Genomic DNA, 7,099 nt, shown 5'->3' on the forward strand with positions numbered 1-7,099 from the left:
TCATTTAACCTTATTTACCTCCTAAAAACCCTACTTATAACTACAGTCACAAAGAGTGTTAGGGAATCGATATATGAATCCGGGGGGAGACAAATTCAGTCCATACCACCCAGTATGCAGGCAGAACAATGTTATTACAATGCTTAGTGTCACCTTGGAAATAAACATGAATAGGTCACAAAATTTTTCCAAAAGTGAAATCTTTGGAAAATGGATCATTAGTAGGAACATTTCCAAAATGAAATTAGAATATGTCCTTTCATCTCTTTATCCACCCATATTCTGGCTATATGTCCAGCCCATATCAGACTGGATTCCTTCATAAGAAATGCCCCTTGGAGATCTGTGCAGTCACTGAAGAGTGAATCATTTCTCTGAGGAGACAGCTGGCCCTGGCCTGCACTCAGAGCTTTCTCAGGCTCTGGGCTATGATCCCCGATGTAGGCCCTGGGCTTCCCAGGACTTCTCCCACCAACTTCTCATTTTTTTTTTTAAGATTTTATTTATTTATTCGTGAAAGACACAGAGAGAGAAAGAGAGAGAGGCAGAGACACAGGCAGAGGGAGAAGTAGGCTCCATGCAGGGAGCCCAATGTGGGACTCGATCCCAGGACTCCAGGATCACACCCTGGACTGAAGACAGGCGCCAAACTGCTGAGCCACCCAGGGATTCCCCGCCAACTTCTCATTTGGAGCTCTCCCTCGGGATAATTCAGTTTATATCACTGGGTCAGCATAACTGAGAACAATCCTGTCCTTGTAATGGAAAGTTTGCTCAGTATTGAGAAACCCAAATAAAAAGTCACTGTTTTGAATAGAAATGCCATTTTGAGTGATTTCTGTCAAGGGTCATCTCATCCAGGTGTTCACATAGTTGTGGACTCCAGAAGAGAGACTCAGGTGGCACGCCACTGAGGGTGAGAGGACAGATCCCTGTTCTTGTTCAGCCCAGGCATGAATAGGAAATAAGTCAGAGGATCCCATGTAGCAAACAGCAGCAAGAATGGAATAAAAATGCTTACTGTTAAGTATAACTCTTGATGGAACTAAGCTTTTTATTTCAATGTTTCTTTTGGTCCTAAACTATTTCCAGTAGAAATTAGAGTTCATAGATCAGAAAAGGGACAAGTGACTTCTGATATTCACTTGGCGCTGCTTAGCCTCTACGTCATGGCGCAAGGTGAGTTTGGGGATTGAAGGAGAGAGGTCAAGTCTTCCAACGCGGAGCTGGGGATCAGTAGAGACAACAGCTGGAAACAGCTTTGTAGAGAGCCAGCCCTCTGGTGTGTCCTATGCTGGAGGTGGAGGGGTGGTTCCCTGACTTAAATTTGCGTCCCTCTATTCTGGATTATTGTTACCATTTCTCCATTTTGTTCCTGTAGGTATAGCCATGCATTTACTTAACTATAGCAATGAATGGGAGTGCTAGGCACTGGGAATGCAGAGGTCACTGGAAGGTCTTAAGGCACTTGAAATCTGGAGGAGGATACATAAAAGCTGGGTAGGGACCAAGTTTGGTTTATTCGGCTGCTTCAATATGTCACTGAGGACTCAGGTATCTGTTCTACCAACCACAGTCTCTTTTCCAACCTGAAGCCCTTGTTGGCTCGCAATGGTCGCCAGTAGTAGAGAGAGGTTACTCACTGTCTTGTCCATACCCACAGGAGAGAGGGAAAGCCTCTCCTCAAACTATAAAGCTTCCATGGGGCCAACTTAGATGCCCAGCCCTGGCCCTGTCACTACTGTCAGTGCAATGCCATCCTGTGATCTAATGCCATTTGGATCTTGGCTCTTGAAGGAGTCAGAGGTACCAGTATTGGCCTATTACAAACCAGAATTCTCAGGTGAACATGAAACCACATTGCTGGTACACACTGGGAAGATGGGATGGGGCTCTAGAGGCAACCATTGCACAAACCAGACCAGAACCAATTCTTCCTGTTACTTTAATTAATTTTACTTGAAATTGGCATGCACAAAGGAACCTTCTCTTCCCTCACCCTGATCTCAAGCCTCAGAGGCAATCCTTACAAGTCTTTTCATTGTTTCTCTTCGGATATAGCACATTGTCTTTTCTTAAATAATACACTTATACTGATTTTTCCTGATGAACACATTTAAACATTATCAATTAAATTTCCCTACTAGGAGGTGAGGATTTGTCACCTATCCTTTTCCTTCCCTATCACCCCTCCACATACATCCCCTTCCCTCCCTCTATTTCAGGGGACCAGGGTCTGTGCACTACCACCTGTGGGCCAAACCCAGCCAATAGCTTATCTCTGAGATAGCAATGGTTTTTACATTTTTAAAGAGTTATAAATATAAATATGCTAAAGAGTTAATATGTAGCTCACAAAATCTAAAACATTTACTATCTTGACCTTTATGGAAAAAGTTTGCCAAACCTTGCTGATAGAATAGTATTAGCATTTTAGCAAAATCGGAAATGATTTTTTACACTGTTATGATTAAGTAAATATCTCTTATTATAGGCCCAAGTGATGCAATGTGATAATATTCCCTTGTACATTTTAAAAATCTGGTCTTAATAATTGTACTGATTTTTTTCCACTAGTCCAGTTTTTCAACTCTTGTCAATAATTACCAGGCTCTAACAGACGTATTAAATGTCTATTAACCTTACTTTCAAAATTCCAAAAATGTCATGTGTTGTGGGCCAGTGTTTGTGTCCCCCCTCAAATCTGTATGTTGCAGCTGTAATCCCTGATGTGATGGTATTTAGAGGTGGGGCTTTGGGAGGTAAGTAGGTCATGAGGGTGGAGCCCGGGTGCATGGGATTAGTGCCCCTTAAAGATCAGACAGAGAGATGATCTTCCTCCCCAGTGCATCTTTTTCATTCTATTTTTACCTAAAAACTTGATGAAATCTAATATCTGCTTAATATTTCCTCTTCTGTTCTCTTTGTCATTGTGAGTTTGTACCTGTTCTTTCCTTTGTTAGTATTTTAGTTGGAGGAGAGTAAATCAAAGCATATGGTCAATATATTCTGCTCAACTGTAGATCCAAGTAACTCTAGGATAGCTAGAATGTTCAGTAAAAGAAAGCAGCACAGAATTCCCCCTGAGATATCCAAGGAGTTCCCTTCAGTGACAGTCACAGACAATTTTATGGGAAAAGGGGATACGTGAGCTCCACCTGATGGATTGGTGTTAATCGGGCAGGTGGATGTGGGGTGTGAGAATGCAGTTTAGGCAGGAGAAAGACCAAGAGTAAAGGCCATCTGGTGGGAAAGGATGGGGCACTCAGAGAATGATCTATCTGAACCGTCGTCTGATTTGCCTAGAGCCTTAGTTGTTCATTCCAGGAAGGGCAGGGCAGAAATGAAAGATGGGAATTTAAAAAAAGATAGAAAGCCTTTTGAATGTCAGGAAGGGAAGAGGTGGCTCATTTTTCAAGGAAGACTAACCCATAGGTCTAGGGAGTGAATCAGTAGAAAATAGTTCATAGGAGAGGTGTTCAGAAATAATGTTGTCTGTGATATGGTGATTTATAAGAAATAAATATTTGGTCTTTTTTCTACCATTCCTGGCTCACAGTTCCCAAGACCCTTGGGATTTCTGGAGCAATAAGAGCAATGGGAACATTATTACATTGTTATCATACAAATTTGGTCTCTTGTCCTCAGTTCCTCAGAGCTTCAGAGACACAAAGGTGAAACGGGTGTCTTATTATTCATAACAAGTTCCTTTCCAGAACAACAGAGTTGATGTTAATGAGGTGACTTTTGGAAAGCAGGAAGGATGGGAGCTGGTTGCCAGGGAAACCAACCTTGAATAGAGGGTTGGAACTTTCAGCCCCACCCCCTGACCTCTGGGGAGAAGGGGAGGGAGTGGAGATTGAGTTCAATCATTAATGGCCAAGGATTTAATCAATTATGTCTATGTAATGAAGCTTTCACAAAACCTTGAAGGGATGGGGTTCAGAGAGCTTCTGGTTTGGTGAACCTGTGGAGATTTGGAGAGAATGAAGTGCTCAGAGGGGACATGGAAGCTCTGCACCCTTCCCACTACCTGGACCTGTGCAGCCATCTTCCATCTGGCTGTTCCTGAGTCATATCCTTTTATAATAAACTGGTAAGCTGGTAGGCAAAACTTTTCTCTGAATTCTGTGAGCCATTCTAGCAACTTAATCAAACCAAAAGAGAGGGTCATAGGAACCTCTAATCTATAGGAGGTGGTTAGAAGCACAGGTGATAATCCATGCTTGGGACTGGCATCTGAAGTGGGGGGTGGCAGGGGTAGTCTTATAGGACTGAGCCCTTAACCAGTGGATCTGACACGATAGTGTCAAAATTGTATTGAATTGTAGGACACTCAGCTGGTGTCCTGAACGTTGCCTGGTGATGTTGTGGTGAAAAACTCCTCCACACATTGTAATTGGTGATCAGAACTTTTAGTCTCAACATTTGCTCTGACAATGGAGTTTTTATTTTCCCATCCTGTGCTGGGGGAATAAATAGGTATAACTGTTGGTCTCTGCACTCATGAATCTCAGAGCCTAGAAAGAGTGGGCTGATTGATAGTCAAATAAACATTACAAATAAAAAGATGTGATTGTGACAAAGAACGTTCTCTGAAGGAGAGAAGTTCAGGGATTATGAGTCTCCGCTCAGAGAAATTTGGCTCAGGAAGTTGGAGAAAACTTCCTGAGGATGGGATGCCTGGGTGGCTCAGTGGTTGAGCATCTGCCTTTAGGCTCACGGCACATTCCCAGGCCCAGGGATTGAGCCTTGCATCAGGCTCCCTGTGAAGAGCCTGTTACTCCCTCTGCCTAAGTCTCTGCCTCTCTCTCTGTGTCTCTCATGAAAAATAAAATAAATAAAATAAAATAAAATAAAATAAAATAAAATAAAATAAAAAAGAAAACTTCCTGAGGAAAGGGGGGAATATTTGAATAAGCTCTTCAGGTAGGTGGATAAAATGTGGCCATTGGGTTACCTAGAGTCTTACATAGGCTGGACAAACTCATATTTCTTCATCAATACCCCTGAGTTTGGATGTCCGCCAAGTGTGACTCTGTCCTATAGACACAATTCAGTTCATCAGCCCATGTTAGGCTGATCTTTGTTCCCTGGTGTAGGGCTCATGGTTAACATACAAACCAATGCTTCTTGAGTCTCCTGTGCCAAAAATTATGCTGTTTCTCAAGAATTTATTACATGAAGTGCTCATAATTTTATAAGCTTGCTAAATCCTAATGTTATTAGGATTTATTTACTTTATAAATAAAGAAATCTGGAGTTAGAGAAATGAAATGTCTTGTCAAAATATCTTCCCATAAATGATGGGGCCAGACACTGAATCTTGGTTTGTTTGAATCATGAGATTATACTCTCAACCATTAAGATAAATTGTGTCGGGATCCCTGGATGGCGCAGCGGTTTAGCACCTGCCGTTGGCCCAGGGCTCAATCCTGGAGACCCGGGATCGAATCCCACGTCGGGCTCCCGGTGCATGGAGCCTGCTTCTCCCTCTGCCTGTGTCTCTGCCTCTCTCTCTCTCTCTCTCTCTTTCTCTGTGACTATCATTAATTAAAAAAAAAAAAAGATAAATTGTGTCCCAGTTTTAGGGGAACAGTGATGTGCTAGATGCCCTGAAAACACACTTAACACTCAGAGTTTAAAACCAGCACAGGGCAGCCTGGGTGGCTCACTGGTTTAGCGTCGCCTTCAGCCCAGGGCCTGATCCTGGAGACCCAGTATTGAGTCCCACATTGGGCGCCCTGCATGGAGCCTGCTTCTCACTCTGCCTGTGTCTCTGCCTCTCTCTCTTTCTCTCTCTGTGTGTGTGTCTCTCTCATGAATAAATAAATAAAATCTTAAAAATAAATAAATAGCTAAATAAATAAATAAATAAATAAATAAATAAATAAATAAATAGAAAACCCAGCACAATCTCTGCCCTGGGTCAACCCTGTTAGGTAGAAGGTATCTGCATTCATGCAGAACATACTTTAGACCACAGGTCTCATAAAATGTCATCAAAACAAACAAGGATTTTTGTCTAAGTGCACAGAGCACGAGGAGGCATTAGAAAAATGAAGACTTTCTCCCTACTGCCCAAAGTTCTGAGTTGGTTAAAGGAATTGATGGGACAGGGCCCACTGGTCCCTGAGGTTTATTAGTCCAGTCTTTGAGCTGATCCAAACTGTAGGCACTCCACATAGAGGCCACAAACCACAGGCCGAGGCCTCACTGATCGCCCTGCTTCTGAATGGCCCCACAGGACAGAAAGACCCCGTGGCCTCAGAAAGAATTATGAGCTTTGGCATCCTGTAGGGAAAGGAATAGGCATCTTCCCTCAGTCAACTGCCCTTCACAGGCTGAGAACATGATTCATGAGAACTATTTCTTTCTTTGGAGGAACCCTCTGGCTTTGCTTTGGGCCAAGGAATAAGTTGGCCACAATCAACTCCCCTGAAAAAGTGGTTTCCCCACCACAATAACTCTTCCTTCTGAGGACAATGGCTTTGCTCAGTGTGGTAAAGGGGAAGTTTAACCAAAGGAAAAGCTGAGCCCGCACTGATAAAACATCACTGTTATCAACAGACTGCCAGGCGTGAGAGCTGGAGCACTGTTACCCTGCGGTGACTCCAGGAGAACCCTCTCTATGTGTTTCCCAACTGCCCCTCAGCGTAGATGTGGTCGCCCAAAACTCCTGACAGTGCCAGAGTTCAAGCAATTTGGCCTTCCTCTCCAGCCCTGCTGCAGGCCCCACGTAATTATGTTCACCAAAGTTCACAATTCACACACTTACTAAAGGATGCAACTCACCTTTCTGAAGGTGGCCTGTAGGGCACCATGGAAGCCACTCAGGGCTTGGAGTAGCTCCTGATGTTGATTTCCCCAAGCCTATTATATGGCAAAGAACTGTGATAGATGCTTGTATTTGTTCTCATGTTTAATCCCCACCAAACTCTATTAAGAGAGTAGTAATTGTCTATTTTTAGAAATGCATTTAAAGAATTAAGCTAATTTCTTCAGGAACGTGGATAATCACCAAGCGGGTTTTCAACCAGGGCTGTCTGATGCAGAGGGATGTGCTAAGGCGGTCGTGCCAATGTCTCTATTTTAATAC

This window comes from Nyctereutes procyonoides, unplaced genomic scaffold (genome assembly GCF_905146905.1).
Source record: "Nyctereutes procyonoides isolate TBG_1078 unplaced genomic scaffold, NYPRO_anot_genome, whole genome shotgun sequence".
Classification (NCBI taxonomy): Eukaryota; Metazoa; Chordata; class Mammalia; order Carnivora; family Canidae; genus Nyctereutes; species Nyctereutes procyonoides.